Source organism: Diceros bicornis, unplaced genomic scaffold (genome assembly GCF_020826845.1).
Source record: "Diceros bicornis minor isolate mBicDic1 unplaced genomic scaffold, mDicBic1.mat.cur scaffold_230_ctg1, whole genome shotgun sequence".
In the NCBI taxonomy this organism is placed as follows: Eukaryota; Metazoa; Chordata; class Mammalia; order Perissodactyla; family Rhinocerotidae; genus Diceros; species Diceros bicornis.
In genome coordinates, this window is record NW_026691113.1 from 495,043 (window position 1) to 516,364 (window position 21,322).

A 21,322-nucleotide genomic window follows, 5' to 3' on the forward strand; every position below is an offset into this window, starting at 1 on the left:
CCCTTAGTAAACTAATCTGGGTGAGAGGAGACCTAAATAAAATATGCTAAAAAGATACATTTTTTTTTTTTGCCAGGGTTGTAGTACAATGTTGTTTGCACTAAAATCAGTAAAGTAAACCTTTGCACACTATGTGGAAATTAATAAACATAAACCTGACTAAAATGGAGTCAGGAGGCCAAAAAGGGGAGCTCTGACACCCTATGAAGATAGCAGAGCCCAATAGGAAGAAGAAAGACTTCCTCTTCTTGCCAGCAACAGCTCAGCCAATGATAGACTACCACAACTCAGCCAATGAAAAGCCACTACACTTTCAACTCCCAGTCTCCTCCTCTTTGGAGGACTCTTTGTTTACATTAGCCCTCCCAACTTCCTCTTCCCCTCTATAAGAGTTTCTTCTCCCTTTTCTGCAGGAGGACTTGCAGGTGGCTTGACATGGTTGTAGACCTTAGATTGCAATTCTTTGCTGATCCCAAATAAACCTATTTGTGCTGGAGAAATAACTGGCTGTTTAAGGTCCACAACTACCATGGAATCAATTTGGTATAATGATTTGATATAACAACTAAATAAAAGTAACATCAGGATTACCCTTAGACCTAGGCAAGAGGGCCCCTACCCTGGCTTCTGTATATTACAAAGCGTGTTCTGGCCCTTTTCTGGCCATGCCATTCTATGCAAGGCAAGGAGGCCCAGGGCCAGGGGACATGCCTGCCTAGAGCGCACTCTCTCTCTCTCTCTTTCACACACACACACACACACACACACACACACACACACACACACACACACCATTCTGCAACACATTTCAGGTACCCATCACCCTGACAATCCCTGCTCAAAGGGCCCTAACCTCCTTTCTGAGGCCCTTAAAGACCTCTTTCCTGGACCCTTCCTGCAAGGGTGACTATCACTTCCTGCAAGGTGCTCGCCCTTAGGCCTGAGGAGTGGCCAAGAGGAGGCTGAGGTGGGGATGAGGACAGAGCTAGGACTTGTAGACTGGGGTGGTGGCGTTGGGGAGACACACACATCCCTGCCAGTGTGTGAGGCCCCTCACAGTGCAAGACTGGGCCCGGGGTGGGAAATAAAGTGGGCTGGGGAGGGAGTCAGAGAACTAAATTTCCCTCTGGCTTTCCAGGTTCTTATGAAGGCACATTGGCCAAGGTAGGAGGAGAAAACATATTTTATCTACAATTTGTCATCGTGATTTATAATTGTTTAATATTTTGACAGATGGTATGAGGGCGTCCATTCACACTCTTGCCCTGGCCCTGGCAAATGCGAAGGGAAGGCTAAGTAACATTATAATTTTATATTATTGACCTTTGAGTAGTCCATCTCTCTTGCTAATGATTGATTTACTAGTTTAAGTCACACCTTGCAAGTAAGTGAAATTAATGACTGAGCAAAGAAACCAAAAGAAATGAAGAATAAGAGACTAAAGAAACTATAATTTCTTTTTTTCTGCCCTGCAGGTTTTGGAGTACGGTTGTCTTTCTTCAGGAAGCTTTTCCTCCAAGTTGGTGATGATGTTGATAAAAACTGATGCTTCCTATGTGCTGGGCCCTCTTCTAAACACTTACACACGTTAACAGATCTAATCTTTATAGCAATGGCATAGCTAGGCCCTGCAGTAACCATCTTCCCGGTTTTATAAATAAGGAACCCTGGGCTTCAGGAGGGTGACCTGCACTTGGTCACACAGTTGGGCAGTGGAAGAGGGGATTTGAGTCTAGGCAGCCTGGCTCAAGTCCCTGCTGCAGGATTCTATATCTGCACAAACAAATGTCTGTTTTGCAAGCAACTTGTTAGCAACTTTCCTCTCCTCACCAACTAGTAATGTGACCTACAGCATTAACCACATCCTTATGGTCAGCACGGATTTACAGGTAAGGGATTGTTCTGCTGTCAGGGCTGAACACAGTTGCTTAGAATTTTGTCTTTTTTGTGGTGTTTTCTTTTGCTTTTAAGTGCTGGTAGGAAACCAAGCTTAGCACAGTGCGTGGCACTCAGCATATCCTGGGAAGAAGAGAGGGAGAGGTGGCAGGAGGGAAAGAGAATGCGTCTTGCAAAATTAATGTAGTTTCATGCCAGGACAAAAACTGATCACGTGACTTGCTCCCAGCCAAGCTCCATCCTTTACCCATGGTGGGGATCAGGAGTGGGCTTCTGACTGACCCTCAGAGAACGGCTCCACCTGGAGGAGGACCAGGGTCTGTCCCGTGAGAGTTCTGAACGGTTAGGGAGAAGGAAGACGCCAGTCTCGGGCAGAGAGCCCTGGGCACCCAACCCCCAAGGACCCCTGCCCATCCCGCAGCGTGCAGCCTGGGCCGGCTCCCCCCAAGGCGGCTGTCAACCTCTCCCACGACACCCCGCCCCTCCACGACACCCCGCCCCTCCACGACACCCCGCCCCTCCACGGCCGTCGGCCCCGCCCATTCACGGCGCCCCGTCCCGCCCCCTGCACGGCGTCGGGGCGCCGTGTTCACCCGCGGTGCATGGTGGGGCCGTCGCCCCCGACAACCCGCCCCTCCCCTCCGCGCGCTGGCCCGAGGCGGCGCGGGGCGAGCGTGGCGGCGGCGGCATGCGCCAGGCCTCCGCTCGGTCCGCGCCCCTGGCGAGCCCCGACTCCTAGGAGAGGCTGGGCCGCCTCCAGCGCGGGCTGCGGGACAGGTACGGCCTACCCGAGGCGGGGGCGGGCATAGGCCGGCGCCCAGGGTCGGCCGGTGCCCTGCCGTCTGTCCTTCCCACTCGCCCCGCCCGTGGTTCCCCTGGGCCTGGGTCCGCCCGCGACGGCCCCCAAGCTCCCACTGGGGCCTGGAGGACAGAGTTTACCGGAGAGACCCCCTTGTTGGAGATCTCCCGCTGGAGGACGCGGCCGCGTCACTGAATTTGCCCGGAAGGGGGAGTAGGAGTTCTCCTGCCTGTCACTCTCAGTCAAGCCTCGTGAATTTCTCTCGTTCCCTCTACACGCCCCCTCCGCAGTCTCTTCAAATTGTCATCCCACCCTGACAGCTGCACTGCATCAGTGGTGACAGGTCCAGGAACACAGGCAGGTGAGTGTGTGTGTGTTTGTCAAACATATGCCCTATTTAAATGCGGGAGACTTTCTGAGGGCCATAGTTCCAGCGAAGGGATGAAATTTCCAGACAGAGAAGTCCAGCTTCTGGAGTATGCGTGATACCTTGATTAAGACATGAAAGATGAGAACCGCTGAAGACAGCTAGATCTAAGAGCACATACAGAAAGAAAATTAAAAAGCACTTTGCTATAAATAACCACATAAAAGATAAGTTGTTGGAACTATTATTTAGCTGCTAAATTAATTGGTGTTGGAAATCTCTAGTTGACAAGAAAGGAAATAGATGTTTGGATCTCTTGATAAACAAAAGGTTTAATGAGTGTTAAAGTTACAAAATCATTTTAGTGAAGAGAGCTGTGTGTGTGTAACAATGCTAAAATGACAACAATAGTTATGTGTAAGGTAAAGGCAGAAGTAAGTGGTTTTGAAAAGGAATTATATTGGTTTTATGCTAGATTTAATTTTTGTCAAATGTTTATAGAGCATCTACAACAGGCCTCCTTAATTGTCCTCACCATATTTTACTCTTTAATCTTTTTCTATATCCTATTTTCTTTCTGACATACCGCCACTCACCCACCCCAGGAACCTCCTCAACTCCAGCTTTTGAAAAATCACTTCCTTCAGTGGCTTCCCTGCACTAAGTATTGATCAGCCTGTTCCCTAACTCATGCAACCTCGGCATTCTTACAGGACTCTAGATAGTGGCTTGAGTGACTTGCTCCCTGCCTAGATGGAGAATTCCAGGAGCTCAGAAACCATATCTAGCTGAAGCTTTAGCTGATAATAGAGTACCTTAGGTGGAGGAGGGGCTTGATATATGTTTGTTCAAGGAATGGAAGAAATCCCAAGTCAACCAGCTAATGTCCAGGAGGTATAAATGTCTTGTATAGAACATTAGCCACACATTGCCACTAAATAATGACCATGTTCCAGTCAACCAGGAAGAGTGGACAGTGTGATATTTCAAAGATGATATTGTGTCTGCATATACTTGATAATTAAAAGACAAGACATTGCTCTGTGCATCAGTACACTTAAAGTGCTTTTTTTTAAAGAAAAAAAACCCAGTTTCTTTAATGTTGTTTGTTAGGTTGTGTTTAAAATGAAACCATTGGGGCCAGCCCCATGGCTTAGCGGTTAAGTGCGTGCCCTCCGCTACTGGCGGCCGGGGTTCGGACTCCAGGCGTGCACCGACACACCACTTCTCTGGCCATGCTGAGGCCACGTCCCACATACAGCAACTAGAAGGATGTGCAGCTATGACATACAACTATCTACTGGGGCTTTGGGGAGAAAAAAAAAAGGAGGAGGATTGGCAATAGATGTTAGCTCAGAGCCAGTCTTCCTCAGCAAAAAGAAGAGTATTAGCATGGATGTTAGCTCAGGGCTGATCTTCCTCACACACACACACACAAAAAAACCCATTATATAAGATTAAATACATTAAAAGAAATCACCAGGGGGAAGAACAATAAGAATAATAAAATAATTTTTTGTGTGTGTGTGTGAAGATCAGCCCTGAGCTAACATCTGCCAATCCTCCTCTTTTTGCTGAGGAAGACTGGCCCTGGGCTAACATCCGTGCCCATCTTCCTCCACTTTATATGGGGCGCCACCACAGCATGGCTTGACAAGCAATGCGTCGGTGCCCGTCCGGGATCCGAACCCACGAACCCCGGGCCGGCGCAGCGGAGCGTGCGCATTTAACAGCTTGCGCCACCAGGCTGGCCCCTAAAATAAATTTTAAAATTTCAATTCTGCTCCAAGGTTCCTTAACCATTTTGAAAAACTAAAGTTTGGTTTATAGATTCAAACCAATTTAAGCTATTGTCCCATCCCCAAAGTGAAATCTTATACTGAAGTCCAGCTCCAAGTTAAAAAGCAAACAAACAAATAATAAAACAAATTCACCTCTGGGTGTGCGTGTAATTTTTTTCTTTACGTTTTACTAATTTATTTTTATTGAGGTCACGTTGGTTCGTAACATTATATAAATTTCAGGTGTATATCATTATATTTCGACTTCTGTATAGAGTCCATCGTGTTCACCACCCAAAGTCTAGTTTCCATCCGTCACTGTACACATTGTCCTGCTTTACCCCTTTCACCCTCCCCACACTCCTCTTCCGCTCTGGTAACCACCAATCTGTTCTCTGTACTGTGTGTGTTTGTTTTTTGAGTTTTTTTTTTTTTAACTGCTTTTTGACTCTGTTCTCTTAGAATAGTAGCTTAGTTACCCCAGGCCTTTAGTTATTTGTATCTCTTAGCCCAAGTTCTAAATTTTAAAATGTCACTGGTTCAAATGGCATTCTTTTTGAACTAAGTTAATTGTGAGTTATCATTTTTGCTTCCTGTGCTAGGAACACCTGGCTGTTTATAGTCCTTATGGTATAATAACTGTGTAATGATTATTACTTCATGTTTAACACTTAATGCTTTAACTATTAAGCAAGGTGAGGCTGTTGAAATTGTATAAGGAATTTGAGTCAAATTTTATAGCCTATTCATGGTTCTGCCTTTGGAGGTTGGTTTTATTTTTAAGTCAGTACAGATCTGTTGCTGTGTGTACTCGTTTTTCATTTTAAAAGTCCATAACTAACTCTAATGCATAGTTAATAAGTACAGAGGCGAATAATTTTGGATACACAGAAAAGTGCGGTGGAAACATGGAAACCTGGGTTCCAGTCTGTGAACTGTTGTGTGACCTTGACCAGGTGGTTCAGCCTCTCTGAACCTTGGTTCCTCACAGAAATGAGAGGCCTTGACTAATATGTGAAGTACGGCCACAGATTTTTTTTTCTCTAGTAAATAAAGAGCCTCAAAGTAAAAGAGTTGAAAGCTGTAGTTTGTGAAGCAACAGATAATGACTATCATTGTCTGTACCCTGTTTGAGTGTTTGAATGTGCCTGTTTTTCTCAACCAATCCCGCTGACCACAAGGACCATTGTCTCCTGAAGCTCCAGAAATTTACAGGCTGCGACCTTGGGCAGTCACAGCTGCTTTGTCAGTCCACAGACTTCCTGGGAGTGAGAGAGAAAAACAACCTGTCCTTTCTCAGCCCCCTTAGAGGTGGGTCATTGCAATGTTAGCTGGTCTAATAGCTGGGCTTTTCCCTTGTACTTGGTGCGTTTCTAGCCAGATTGTCTTAGCTGTAGTCACACATAGATGTAATTTTATATTCTGAATTTTTTCCTTTTTGTATCAGTGTTTTCTTTGCATTGTGGGAAGGTCGTTGAATCTACAAGAGCCTGATGGAATGACTCTGTACAATGCATATAGTGCCACAAGTGTAGTAGAAACATGTAAGTGGAGTTGACACTTACAATTATATAAAAACATCTGTTTAAAAGGCCCATTAACCAGCCCCAGTGTTTTCAATACCAATATTGATTCAGGGTGAGATATCGTAAAGGCCCAGAAATTGATGCTGAGGTATTAGTTGAGTTAAGCTGAAGATGATATTGATACAAAAACTGAATAACAGGTGGCTTAAAAGGAGGAAACTAAACCACATACTACACTTTAAGGACCACCCAGCTGTGTAAAACTTCGAAAGGTCCGAGTGAGGGGTGCAGGTGCCTGAAACCATTGGCAGTGGGTACATATCCCAGGGCTGGATGTTCCAAAGATTCTGAAACAGAGATTTAATCTGTAGGAATTGCAAGATGATCCTCCCAATAATCCTTTCTCTGGCTTTTTATTGGGGTAGACATCTTGTTTTAAGTCTTAAATTTAAAACATATGAAAGACAGCACTCAGAGGCACTGCTGCATGGATGATGAGGTTAGAAAATGGGCCTGTGATGAAGAGTGAATGAGATTAGCATCATTTTGCCTGGAATAGAAGGCCAAGAGGTGTTTGTGGTTTTTCAGTGTAGGAAGTGTCATGCTAGAGAAGAAGTTTGACCAGTCTGTCCCTACTGGAGATAGAGCAAGAACAAAGAAGTTTTATGTTCTTTATTAAAAAGAACTTGCTGCTCGTGAGGTGGTGGATTCCCAAAGAGACTGTGGTCCTTCTTCACTAGAAGTCAGAGGTAAATTGTTACAGTTATTTTGAAATGAGTTCAAGCTTACAGAAAAGTTGCAAGTAGAGGACAAAGACCTCTAATATTTCCCTCACCCAGATTCCTCAACTCTTAACATTTTGTTATATTTTCTCTTTCTCTTTCTATCTAAAATTATTAATCTTTTCTGAACCATTTGAGAACTGCAGATATGATGCCCCATCACTCCTAAGCACTCCAGTGCATAGTTCCAAAAAGCAAGGATGCTCTCTCTGTGATCACCATATAACCCTCCCAGTCAGGAAATCAGTGCTGATATACCAATCCACAGACCCCAGTCAAATTTCACCAACTGTCCTAGCACTGTCTTTTTTATCGTCTGGTCCAGGAGTCCATCTGTGAACCCATTTGCCATGTCTCTTCAGTCTCTCCCCATCTGTGCCTATTCCTCAGTCTTTCCCTGCCTTTCCTGTTCCTGACAGTTTCCTAGAGAACAGCTTTCATTCTGGAGAGTGAGCCTCAAGCTGGGTCCATCTGATGTTTCTTCATGACCAGATTCCAGTCATGCTTTCTTGGCAGAAATTCCACAGAAGTAAAGCATGACATCAGAGGCACAAGGTCATAGATGCCTTTAAGGGTCTGTCTCATAATTTAGTGACGAATTGCTCACTCTGTCCGGACATTCATTTTTCATGAACTAAGTATCCTATTGATCACTGAACCTTAGAAGGGAGGAAAGTGACAAATAAAAATTTCTAACATGGAAGCAATTATACCATGTTTTTTTCACTTCTCTTCTGAGGTCAGTCTTCTTAATGAGAAAATAAAGATCTGTGTGAAGCTATTAGATTAAAAATTTGTGTTTCTGTAAATTTTTTTTTTTTTCCTTTTTTTTTTTAACGTAGACATACCCCAACTGAGGAAGAGATTATTCCCCAAGCAAAGATTCAGTGTTTGGATTTTGGACCCTATTTTCCCATTAAAAGAATTTTGGTTAAATGATGGTTTCCATTCTAGATTATGCTAAGCAAAGAAATTTACTTAACCTATAATTTAGCTAACAGAGTAACTTTTGGGCTTTTTTTTTTCTCTGAAGGAAAACGGAAACTAATAATTAAGAGCTCACAAATGGAATGTGGGCTCAGCCCCTGTCCCTCAGGGGGCCAAGCTAGGCTCACCTTCTGTTGGACTCCTTGTCGTTGATTCAGTCTTTGCTTTAGCATTTTTCTCTCAGACATTATGTGATTTCTCTTTTGGCCTTTAGTTCTTGTTAACTTAGATTCGCAGTTTGGCTTCAGTTAGATGGGATTGAAGCTGGTACGTTGGTGGTGGTTGAGCGGGGCCCTCTGTGGTTAAACTTCCCAAGGACTCTTTTTGGGACTGAGATGGCTTCTCATTTAGCAGTTTCACCCCTAGCCCCTTGGTTTTGGCTGCTACCACCCCTGCTGCCCAGTTTCCCCTACCTCTTGCCCAGGCTGGGTGTGCAGGGTAAGCTCTGTCCTCTAGCTGACTGCCAGCACTCACCTGATCATCACAGGATAGCAGTCAGTGACAAATCACGGCGATGTTACAAAGTTGTAAAAAGAAATCCCCCCAAATTTGAAGTAATAGTGTTAGGGGGCCTGGTCTTCATTAAATGTGAGTGAGGGCAGGTCTACTTTTCAGAGACCTCTTCCTAACTCAGCTACTTGGCTCTGCCCAGGCTTGTCCAGTTGGGAACAGAGCAAGCCACCAGTCTTCAATCTAGGGTGGATTTGTGGAGGCATTGTGTCCAGACCTGGTGGGATCCCCATCGCTCAACTGTCACCGTCTCAGAGAAGTCTGGCCATATCATATTTTACATATTTATCTTGTTTATTGTCTCTCCTTCCCCCTAGAATGTCAGCTGCCTGAGGGCAGGGGCCTTGGTTGGTCTACACCGGATTAGTCTTCAGACCTAGAACCGTCATCATGGCACTCAAGAAATACTTGCTGAGTGATTGAACCTGCTTCCCAGCCTTTTCTTACTGCATTTCCCCATTTACTTTGAGAATCTTGTTTTTGCTTCATTTCAGTGTCCTTTTTGCTTTTTAGACTTCCGTGATGACTGCTAAGTATTTTTGTCTTGAGTTTCAAACGCAGCTGGCATTTTCTGCTTCTTAGAGAGGCCAGAGAAGCATTCTTACAAAGGTGTGATTTCAAAGGAGATCATGTTCTAAATCCAACTGCCTATTACTTATCAGTGTAATTATTCATAAAACATTTTCTTTCTGTATTATAGTGAAAAGAAGAGATTGGACCTGGAAAAGAAACTTTATGAACATAATCAATCTGACATATGCAGGTAAGAAAGGACAGTGGTAACAGTTTTTAAACCAATTTGCATGTGTTAGTCAATAAAAATTTAACCCTAATATATGTTACAAATACCATAGTTACAGTACTTTTACCATTCTCTTATTTCTAATGTGTAGCAGTTTCACCTAAACATTGCAATTTAGTATAATCACTGTCAAATGTAAGAATAAATTTGGTTAAAATTAGTATAAGATAAAAATTATCTTATTTTCATCATTCAGTATTTGTGTTATCTCAGGAATCTATTTTGCTTAAATGTCTTAAGAATAAGATGGATTATAGGCCGGCCCAGTGGCGTAGTGGTTGAGTTTCCGTGCTCCGCTGCGGCAGCCCGGGGTTTGCTGGTTCAGATCCTGGGGGCAGACCTACCTACGCATGGCTCGTTAAGCCGTGCTGAGGCAGCATCCCACACAGAAGAACTAGAAGGACCTACAACTAGGATATACAGCTATGTACTGGGGCTTTGGGGGATAAAAATAAATTAATTAATTAAATAAATTTAAAGAAGAAAATTTGAAAAAAAAAGAAAGATGCCTTGTGGTCTTTCTTTCTTTTTGGCCACAATTTAAACACCTTGAGCCTGTGTATTGATTAAGGCGTAATTGCTGTAGCTGGCCCTTCAACAAACTGCTGTAGGCAGGGTTACATGGTGTCTCACTTATTCCTGGATATATGATAATGACAGTTAAAATTACTATGAGCAGTGGATAATATATGTTATCCTTTTTATGTTACTTAATCTAATATTAAGAGCAAAATGTTAATATTTTTAATTCTATTTTATAGAAACTGAACTTCATCCTTAAGCCAGATGTATGGTGTTACCTCCAATATTGTTCATATAAAAAATTTCTGGCTATTATAGCATTTAATCTGTGATTTATTTACATCATAATATGAGTGAGAAATGAAAACATCTCATCCAGAAGAGAGAGAAGCCAAGAATATTTTAAAACCAAATCATCTATCTATTCCATTTATTTCCTCATCTTCAAGCTTATTCTTTGGTTTTAAGATTTAGTGTACTTCCAAAGGTACCAGTCAGGTAGCCATATGTCTCTAGTAGCTCTAGAAGAGACAAGAAGAGCCAGTGAGATGGTGGAAGAAGTAGCAGTGTTGTAGATGCCATGGCCTCAGAAGTGGGCCCCAGTCTGAAGGAGTCCAGGGCAGCTGCCATTTTTCTAGCCTCTGGCTAAAGGAGCAGAAGACAGGGTATAGACTTTTCCTGCACCCTATTCTTGGGTGGCTTCCTGGTGTAATGGTGGTGGGAGGGGTGAGGTGAGAGAAGAATGGGAACCTTTACCAAGCCATCATTTTGCTGAGTTTGTTCCCCTCGCTCAGCCTCTTGTTGCTTCTTGGAAGAGAGAAGGTATGATTTGCCAAAAATATGCTGTCTTTGACTGCCCGAAGGATAAAATCTAAACTGTCTAACATGGCTGTTTCAATCTGGTTCCCCACGGAAGGCAGAGTGTGAGAGGAGGGTTTGCGTGTAGGTGGTAATTTGTAGGAAGTAGTCACATAAAACTGAAGAGGAAGGCTGGGCAGAATGAAGTAGGAGCTGATCACTGCTGTGGGAACCTAGGGTTCCATCCCTCCAGGTTTTCAGAGGAGCCATGTAGTCTGCCCCTCTTCTCCCCACAAGTGTCCACTGAAGGCAAGGAAGAGGGGGCTGTTTACCTACTGGTTCCTGACCCCTGTTGGTCAGGGCTGTCCCAGGAGGTGTTGACTCCTCACATCCAGGCTTTCCGTGCTGCAGCCCTGGTAGCACCTGATGCACCTGAGGCAGGTGCTGCCAGGTTCACTGCATACAGCAGGTTGCTGCAGCTGTGGCTGGTAGAAGAAAAGGTGGGCCGGGAGGATGTGAGGAGGACATGAGAGGTGTCTGGTACAGGGGCTTCCCAGACCCTCCATTATCTGCCCCTGTTTAATTCTCATCATCACCACCCTTGTCAGCCTCCCCCTAAAATTCTTCATGGACCAAAATTCCAGTTTCTGAAGCATGACCAGATCTTTTGTAGCACAGTGTAAGCAGGTAGGCTCTGTCTTCAGGCGCCTCAGTTCAGTCCAAGTCCCACCACCTCTTCGCCCTATGACCTTGGGATGATTACTTCAACTTTCTGTGCATCCATTTCTTCATCTGTCAAATGGGGATAAGGATATTTATGAGAACTTAATGAATTAATACATATAGAACCTTAAAGCAGTGTCTGACCCAGAGAGTCAATAATTTATTATTCATCACTATTTTTGTCAATATCATCGTTATTCTTATTTATTACTTTTGAGCCTTCTAACATGCTAGTTCCCCTGCCTGAATGTTCTCCCCTCGTCTTTTTACTCTTGCTTTCCCCAATTTTGGGTTAACTCTTACCCATCCTTCAGGTCTTAGCTGAAAAGTAATTTCCACTGTGAAATCCTCCTTGAGTCCTTCTGCTAGGTTAGGGTGTCCAGTCTGTCAGGGTCCCTGACAGGTATTGTACTTACCTGATTGTTTTCCCTGTTGACCCTAGCTGAGTGGCTTTCATATTCATATTCAGAGCCCTGAATATATGAATGATTGCACGGATGCGTGGATGAGTTGCTTATGTGGTCAGCTTTGAAGGTTATTGTGGAGGCAAGAATGAAACTAGAATTTGGATGGAGAAGGCATGGTTACTATTGTACCTGTTCCAGGTGGACACTGGCCACCCCTGGCAGCTTTACCAAGTGCCTGCATGTGAAAGATAGTACATTTGGGTCTTCCTCCATTACTGTTGCTTGTGTCGAAAATGGCAGATATGGGCAGCAGTAAAACCAGTCTCAGGTTTTTTTGTTCAGAAGGAAAAATGGGAACAGCCAACCAAGATTAAAGCACAGTATTAGCATGGTAAGGAAGTTTTTAAAAATTATTGGCCCAGGGGTAGCCTGTTGGTTAATTTTGGACGTCTCCAGTATCTTTGCAAATCTGTGTTTTGAGGGTGAACGTTTTTGTGGTATTTAGCTTATTTTTGCTTGCTGAAAGAATGTTGAATAATTTATTGAGCCAAGAATAGAAATGCTACATACCAGGTACTCTTTTATGATTTAAATACTTGTAAAGGAGAAAGAGCTAGAATTAGCAGTGTTGGTTCTTTGAGAAGAATGGGCTGCACAACGTGAGCTATCCAGCATTACACTTTTGATGACAGTTTCTAAAGGTTTTTTCACAATTTGAGTAAAGTTACAGTCCATATATTATTATAAAATATTTGGGAGGTGACGTCAGCATCATGATGGAGCGAGCTCTCCCCTTAGACTCTCCCCACTAAGATACAACAAAAAGGACATTCATATACCAAAAGAGGACACTCACACAACACAAAAGACATCTGAGAGACCCACCCAGGTATACATCTGAACGTGGAGGTGCTGGACAACCCCCGGAGGAAGTGGAAGGAGGTAGGGAGAGCTCCTCTTGCTCCCCAATGGCAGTGACCTCGGGACCGCATGGCTTGCAGAGAGAGGGGGAGAGGCGACCCTCTGTGGGAAAACTGTGACTCTCCAAGTTCGCTCACAGCCCATGGGAAACCCCCACACAGAGGTGACTGAACTGTTGAGGGGTATCTTCATCAAGCTAGCACCCCAGGAGAGCAGATAGCAAAGGAAGAGCGAGAAGCCCCTGGGATTGGGCAGGCAAAAGAAAGCATCCCTCCCCCTGTCCAGTGCTCCAGCACAGCCAGTCGGCCAAAGTATCCATGGATCACTGTGGGCTGAGAATATACAGCTCTTGACCCCCACCCAATGGTGGCAGGTGGAAGCTGCAACCAGATACTATCATGCGGAGACACAAATCCACACCGTCAAACAGTGTGAAAAAATATATTAAATATCCAGACCAGAAGGAAAGTGACAAGCACCCAGAAGTCAATCCTGAAGGCACAGAAACCTATAATCTAAATGACAGAGCATTCAAAATAGCTATCATGGGGGCTGGCCCAGTGGAGTAGCGGTTAAGTTCACACGTTCTGTTTTGGCAGCCCAGGGTTCGCCAGTAGGTATCCTGGGTGCGGACCTACTCACTGCTCCTCAGGACGTGATGAGGCTGCATGCCACATAGAAGAACTAGAAGGACCGACAACTAGGATATATGACTGTGTACTGGGGCTTTGGCGATAAAAAAGAAAAAGAGGAAGATGGCAATGGATGTTAGCTCAGGGCCAATCTTCCTCAAAAGAAAAACAAAACACAAAATAGCTATCATAAAAAGGCTCTATGAGTTACAAGAAAATACAGATAGACAGTTCAATGAAATGAGGAACTTCTTCACAAAAGAGATTGAAACTATAAAGAAAGCCGGTCAGAAATGTTGGAGATGAAAAACACAATGGAGGAGATAAAGAAAAGTCTGTAATCTTTAAAGAACAGAGCTGAGAGTATGGAGGATAGAATTAGAAATCTAGAGGATAGGAGTGCAGAAATGCTCCAGATGGAGGAGAAGACAGAAGTAAGCCTAAAAAAAAGAGAGGAAATTCTGCAAGAAATATCTGACTCATTTAGGAAATGCAACATAAGGATTATAGCTATTCTAGAAGGAAAAGAGAGGGGAAAAAGGAGCAGAGAGCTTGTTCAAAGAAATAATAACTGAGAACAGTCCAAACCTGGGGAAGTTTGAAGTTTTTCCAAACCTCTCCAAGGCATGTAATAGTAAAGCTGGCAAAAGTCAATGACAAAGAAAAAATATTAAGGGCAGCAAGGCAGAAGAGAGTAAGGTACAAAGGAACTCCTATCAGGCTCTCAGCGGATTTCACAGCAGAAACTCTACAGGCTAGGAGAGAGTGGAATGATATATTCAAAATTCTGAAAGACAAAAACTTTCAGCCAAGAATATCCAGCAAAAATATCCTTCAGATATGATGGAGAAATAAAAACTTTCCCAGATAAACAAAAGCTAAGAGAGTTCATTGCCACAAGACCCCCACTACAAGAAATGCTCAAGAAGGCCCTCATACCTGGAAAAAAAAAAAAGGGGGGGGTACAAATCCGTGAGCAAGGAGAAAAATAGGTAAACAAAATCAGAAAAATTGAAGCTCTCTATCAGAACAGGTTAGCAAATACTTAATTATAACAGCAAAGATAAAGGGAAGGAAAACACCAAAAATAAATATAATCTTGTCATTTTTTTTTTTTTTTTTTTTTTTTTTTTTTTTTTTGTGAGGAGATCAGCCCTGAGCTAACATCCGCCAATCCTCCTCCTTTTTTGCTGAGGAAGACGGCCCTGGGCTAACATCGGTGCCTATCTTCCTCCACCCTACATGGGACGCCGCCACAGCATGGCTTACCAAGCAGTGCGTCGGTGCGCGCCCGGGATCCGAACCAGCGAACCCCGGGCCGCCGCAGCGGAGCGCGCGCACTTAACCGCCTGCGCCACCGGGCCGGCCCCCTATAATCTTGTCATTTTAACCACAAACCATAACACAAGATGGAATAAGTTGGGACAATAATAACTTAGAAGGGGAAGAGGAAACGGATGGAATTGACTTAGTCTAAGGAAATAAGAGACTATCAGAAAACGGACTATCTCATCTATGTGATTTTTTATACAAACCTCATAGTAACTACTAAGCAAATAATCAGAACACAGACATGTATGATAAATAAAGAGAAAACTAAGAAAACCATCATAGAGAACTACCAAACTGAATTGGTAGTCCAAAACACACAGGACGAGAAACAAAGGAAGTGCAGAAGAACCAGAAAATAGGTGATAAACTAGTAGCATTAAGCCCTGATATATCAATAATAACTCTAAATGTAAATAGATTGAATTCTCCAATCAAAAGAGACAGAGTGGCGGGATGGATTAAAAAACAAGACCCCACAATATGCTGCCTCCAGGAAACACATCTCAGCTCTAAAGACAAACACAGGCTCCGAGTGAAGGGATGGAAGATGATACTCGAAGCTAATGGCACATAAAAGAAAGCAGCTGTTGCCATACTTCAGACAAAGTAGACTTCAAGATAAAACAGGTAATGAGAGACAAAGAGGGGCAATATATAATGATAAAAGAGTCACTCCATCAAGAAGGCATGTCACTTATAAATATATATTCACCCAACAGAGGAACACCAAAGTACGTACAGCAACTATTAACAAACCTCAAAGGGATATTAACAACAACACAATAATAGTAGGGGACCTTAACACCCCACTTACATCGATGGATAGGTCATCCAGACAGAAAGTCAATAGGAAATAGTGGACTTAAATGAAAAACTAGACCAGATGGACTTAATAGATATATAGACAGCACTCCATCCAAACACAGCAGAATACACAGTCTTCTCAAGTGCTCATGGGACATTCTCGAGAATAGACCATATGTTGGGAAACAAGGCAAGCCTCCATAAATTTCAGAAGATTGTAATCATAATAAGCCAAATTTTATTCTTTTTGTTGCGATTGTAAATGAGATTGTATTCCTGAGTTCTCTTTCTGTCAGTTCGTTATTAGAGTATAGAAATGCAACTGATTTTTGTAACCTGATTTTGTACCTTGCAACTTTGCTGTCGTTGTTGATTATTTCTAATAGTTTTCTGATGGATTCTTTAGTAGGGTTTTCTATATATAAAATCATGTCATCTGCAAACAGCGAGAGTTTCACTTCTTCATTGCCTATTTGAATTCCTTTTATTCCTTTTTCTTGCCTAATTTCTCTGGCCAGAACCTCCAGTACTGTGTTGAATAAGAGTGGTGAGAGTGGGCACCCTTGTCTTGTCCCTGTTCTCAGAAGGGTGGCTTTCAGTTTTTCCCCATTGAGTATGATGTTGGCTGTGGGTTTGTCATATATGGCCTTTATTATATTGAGATACTTTCCTTCTATACCCATTTTGCTGAGACTTTTTATCATAAAGGGATGTTGGATATTGTCAAAAGCCTTTTCTGCATCTATTGAGATGATCATATGGTTTTTATTCCTCGTTTTGTTAATGTGGTGTATCACGTTGATTGATTTGCGGATGTTGAACCATCCCTGTGTCCCTGATATAAATCTCACTCGATCATGGTGTGTGATCTTTTTAAGGTATTGCTGGATTTGGTTTGCCAATGTTTTGTTGAGGATTTTTGCATCTATGTTCCTCAATGATATTGGCCTGTAATTTTCCTTCTTTGTATTGTCCTTGCCTGGCTTTGGTATCAGAGTGATGTTGGCCTCATAGAATGAGTTAGGAAGTGTTCCATCTTCCTCTATTTTGGAATAGTTTGAGAAGGATAGGTTTTAAATCTTATTTGAATGTTTGGTAAAATTCTCCAGAGAAGCCATCTGGTCCTGGACTTTTATTTTTTGGGAGGTTTTTGATTACTGTTTCAATCTCTTTACATGTGATTTGTCTGTTCAGATTCTCTATTTCTTCTTGATTCAGTTTTGGAAGGTTGTATGAATCTAAGAATTTATCCATTTCTTCTAGATGTCCAATTTGTTGGCATATGGTTTTTCATAGTATTCTCTTATAATCCTTTGTATTTCTGTGGTGTCCATTGTAATTTCTCCTCTTTCATTTCTAATTTTATTTATTTGAGCCTTGTCTCCTTTTTCCTTAGTAAGTCTGGCTAAAGGTTTGTCAATTTTGTTTATCATCTCAAAGAACCAGCTCTTTGTTTCATTGATCTTTTCTACTGTTTTTTAATGGTGACAAAGGGGCCATACTAATGTAAGGTGCTAATCACAGGGAAAATTTGGTGTGTGAAGTATATGGGAACTCTGTATTATCATCACAATTTTCTGTAAATCTAAAACTATTCTAACATTAAAATTTTATTTAACAATTTTTTAAAAATAAAGGCAGGGCTCCCTGATATCAATAAGCCTCGTGAAAATGCATTCATTAATAATCAGAGGAAGCACCCCCCACATGCTTGTACACACACACACACACACACACACACACACACACAAACAAACTCGGGCACAGGGAGGGAGCCCCGGATCTGACTCTGACATCTCAATGAACAGATTCCAAAAAGCAATTACACTGCCAAGTATTATGCTAAAACAATTATTGAAATTGCTAGTCAAAAACAGTTAATGGATTAATTAAGACAGATTGACCTAAAAGCTGATTTAAAATTAACCTGACGCGTGCATGCTATCTAGATAGTGACTCTCTCCTATGAGCTAGCCTCTCATTAAAATCAAATTCCACTGGGAGAAATTACACACTTGCACCGTGATTGGGAAGAACAGGCCGCGTTCACTCAACCATTGATGGAACTGGAGGGTCATCAGACGAGGTAAATGGAAATGAGTGTCCTGTCCTTCCAGGTGCGCTGCGATCTGTCTCAGTAACAAGCCACCTCCCTCCCATTTTTCCCTTTGAAAATGATGGAAACTCATTAAAATTGCGTCAGCTCAGGACCCCAAACCACTAGGTGCCTGAGTGGGCACATCTGAAGCTTCCAAAGGGAAAGATCGGAAGGGAGGGGCCGTGGGCTGGGGTCCCGTGGACGCACTGCGGGCAGGGAAGGGAACTGAGCAGCTCTGAAAATGAGGCCCCTCAAGCACTTGAGGAAACTCGATGGCTTCCACCCCTCGTTTCTCTAAAGGTGAGAAAACCCATGCTTGTTGGAGACCAAACTCCAGGCAGGTGGCAGAGGCAGGAGCTCTTTTCAGCGTAATGCTTTTCCCCACCCAGCACCTTCTCCTTTCCACTGCCGTATCCAGATGGAAAGAACTCATGGTGAGGTTTGTGGGTTTACAGGCCTGGATCACACCTTGCTCCTGAGTTTAGCCCAGGGGTGTCCCAGTCTGAGTGAGCAGTTTTCGCTTGTCCCCATATCCCTAGCCGGCTGCCTGCCACTGGCTAACCTAGGATCCTGTGGTGTGTGCGCCCATGTTGGGGGATGCACCTGAGAAGGCCTGCCCTGCTGGAGGAGGGTCATGGGCACCCCTCCCTCCAAGGACCCTGGCTCCTGGCAAGAAGGTCTCAGCTGATGTCTGGAACACAGGGGTGTAGGCTCCTTGTTCCTTGTAAACCCCTGGAGTTACCTTGATAACATTTTTTTAAATGGATCCCCTGCTCAGCATTTTTATGAGATAAAGAATTTCCCCCATTAAAATTATTCAAGTTTAGTAATAATATATTATTGGGACAAGCAGGAAAACACAGGATGCTCCAAAATGATCCATTACTTGGAGGATTTTAAAATTCTAATGAGAGAAACCACTCTCTCTCATTGTTCATCCTCTTGGCCATCAGCAAGATTAGTCTGGGAGAAGGACAAGGCAGGAATTGGGTACATTCCTTATTTATCTCTCTGATTTCTCCAGAGTTTTTCTTTTCTTCAAAGAGAAATCTCTGGGCTCTGCAGGGCTTGTCAGTGGTGATGTCAGGCAACTCTGAGACTGTGCAGAGCAGGAGGATGAGAACAGGGGAGGGAGAAGAGGAAGAGCTGGGACCATCACTTCCCATCACAGGCTGAGGCTGAGTTAATCTCCACCTAGGTCAGGATCCCAGGAATCGGATGTCATCGGCCTTGTCACACCGTGGGGGTTGGGAACAGAGAACAGCCAAGTCGCCACGGCCACTTTCAGAGAAATAAAGTGGGAGGGCACCACTGGGAGCCAGTTTGAAAATGGTCACTAATGTGAAATAATAAGACACACTTTTCAGAAAAGTGAAGACAATTCTTTTGGTTCTCAGACTCGCAAACACCGTGTGTTCTTTAGGAGCAGACTGAAGCCGTTGACCTCTAGGGTGATTGTGAAAGGAATTTGGGCTCCGTCACTGTTTCTGAATAAGTCAGAACAGTCCATCACTCACTCCTTGGCAATGCGGAGGATGACCATTGTCCAGGTGCTGTGGGGTTGAGACCTCTATCACTCAGGGCATCCTGCCAGGCAGAGGGGGCTGGCCTGGTGGCCACTAGACTTTTATCAGATGTGGGATTTGCAAATATTTTCTGCCATTTTGGATTGTGGATTATCTTTTTTCCTTCTTAATATTCTCCTTTTATGCACAAAAGTTTTTCATTTTGAAGTCCAATTTGTCTAATTTTTCTTTTGTTACTTGTGCTTTTGGTGTTATATTTAAGAAATCATCGCCAAATTCAAGTCACAAAGATTTACTCCTATGTTTTCTTCTATGAGTTTTATAATTTTGGCTCTTATATGTAGGCCTTGGATCCATTTTGAACTCATTTTGTGGATGGTGTGAGGTGAGGGTCCAGCTTCACGCTTTTGCATGTGGGTGTCCAGTTGTTCCAGCACCTGTACTAACTGTTTGTGGGTTTCTTCGGATTTTTCCTCATGTATGATTCTATCTGCATAAAGAGGCATAAAGAGGCAACTCTACTGCATTTCCAATTGTTGTGATTTTTATTTTTATTTTATTTCAAACTGTCTGTGCCTTTATATTTAAAGTGCAATTTTTGTAGATAGTATACATTTGGGTCTTATTTTTATATCCCTCCCGAGAATCTCAGCCTTTAACTGAACTCTTCGGTCCACTAATGTGTAAAATGATGAGCAAACAAGATGGTGGGATAGGAGTTTCAAGCACAGGTTGTTCAGCAACAGCCTTGAACAAAAAGAACAAAGTTAGAGGCATCACACTTCCTGACTTCAAAATATACTACAAAGCTATGGGGGCCAGCCCGGTAGCATAGTGGTTAAGTTCGCCTGCTCCACTTCGGAGGCCCAGGGTTCACAGGTTCAGATCCTGGGCGCGGACCTACACACTGCTCATCAAGCCATGCTGTGGTGGTGCCCCACATACCCAAAATAGAGGAATATGGGAACAGATGTTAGCTCAGGGCTAATCTTCCTCACCAAAATATATATATGTATACTACAAAGCCATAGTAATCAAAACAGCATGGCACCGGCATTAAAACAGACACACAGACCGATGGAATAGAAGAGAGAGCCCAGAAATAACTCCATGCATTTATGGTAAATTGATCTTTGACAAAGTTGTCAAGAATACACAATGGGGAAAGGATAGTCTCTTCAACAAATAGTGTTGGGAAAACTGGTTTTCCACACATGGAAGAACTGAACCCTTACCTCACTCCATATGTAAAAATTAACTCAAAATGGATTAAAGACTTAAATTTAAGACCTGAGACCATAAAACTATTAGAAGAAAATATAGGAGAAAAACTTGAGATTGGTCTGGGCAATGCTTTTTTTGGACATGACCCCAAAAGCAGAGGCAACAAAAGTAAAAGTAGACTAATGGGATTCATTCAAACTAAAAAGCTTCTGCACAGCAAAGGAAATCATCAACAGAGTGAAAAGACAACTTACAGAATGGGAGAAAATATTTGCAAACTGTAATCTGATGAGGGGTTAATATCTAAAATATATAAAGAACTCATACAACTCAATAGCGAGAAACAAGTAACTCAGCTGAAAAATGAGCAAAGGATATGAATAAACATTTCTCAAAAGAAGACATATGAATGGCCAACAGATACATGAAAAGGTGCTCAACATCACTAGTCATCAGGGAAATGCAAATCAAAACCACAATCAGATATCACCTCACACCTGTTAGAATGGCCATCATCAAAAAAACAAAAAATAACATGTCTTGTTGAGGATGTGGAGAAAAGGGAACCCTTGTGCACCATTGGTGGAAATGTAAATTGGTGTGGCCACTGTGGAAACTAGTATGCAGGTTCCTCAAAAAATTAGCAATAGTATCAATAGAACACCTTGGTATGATTGATAGAACCAATCATTGTACATAAAACAGATCTGCACATATATGATAAATAAAAGAACGTAAGGGAAAAAATTAACAGTAGAACTACCACGTGATCCAACAGTCCCACTCCTGGGATATATCCAAAGGAAATGCAATCAGTATTTCAAAGAGATATCTGCACCCCCATGTTCACTGCAGCATTAATCACAGTAGTCGAGATATGGAAAC

The 21,322-nt window shown here is 42.9% G+C and overlaps 1 long non-coding RNA gene across 8 annotated transcripts in view; it reads left to right on the forward strand.

Annotated features, from left to right (window-relative positions):
• The first annotated feature begins 1,661 nt into the window (after positions 1–1,661).
• LOC131402686 (uncharacterized) overlaps positions 1,662–21,322 on the forward strand; it is a 28,282-nt gene continuing 8,621 nt past the window's right edge. For 2 of the 8 annotated variants that reach the window (XR_009218892.1, XR_009218891.1), the window contains exons 1-2: positions 2,738–3,056; positions 9,349–9,411. This is a non-coding gene — a long non-coding RNA (uncharacterized LOC131402686). Of the gene's footprint in view, positions 1,890–2,470; positions 2,674–2,737; positions 3,057–6,918; positions 7,119–9,062; positions 9,258–9,348; positions 9,412–21,322 lie in introns of those variants that run through there. The other 6 variants (XR_009218896.1, XR_009218897.1, XR_009218895.1 and 3 more) reach the window with 6 other exon arrangements.